This window comes from Priapulus caudatus, unplaced genomic scaffold (assembly GCF_000485595.1).
Source record: "Priapulus caudatus unplaced genomic scaffold, Priapulus_caudatus-5.0.1 Scaffold180, whole genome shotgun sequence".
Lineage (NCBI taxonomy): Eukaryota > Metazoa > Priapulida > Priapulimorpha > Priapulimorphida > Priapulidae > Priapulus > Priapulus caudatus.
The window spans coordinates 144,350-144,686 of record NW_014577241.1 but is presented as its reverse complement, the minus strand read 5'-3'; positions in this window follow the sequence as shown (position 1 = coordinate 144,686).

Sequence of the window (337 nt, the reverse complement as noted above, 5' to 3'; positions counted from 1 at the left end):
AGGGACAGAGGAGGAAACGGCCATTGCCCGAACGGCCAAGCTGGACAGGGACGGTCCCGCTGTGGTAGGTGGAGGAGGCAGGAGGATGAGGAGTGGAAGGGAGAAAATGAGGAGGAGGAGGGAGATGGAGAAGAAGAGGAAGAGGCAGGTGGTGGTAGTGGAAGCAGAAGGTAGGAAGGGGGAGGTGTAAGTGGAGGAGCGAGGATGAGGGAGGAAGAGGTGGAGAGGAGGAAGCAGGGAGGCAGGTGGTGAAGGACAAGAGAAGGAAGGGAAGGCGGAGGTGGAGAGGAGGAGGAGCAGAGAAACTGAGGCCAAATGTTACAAGTTGCTATATATG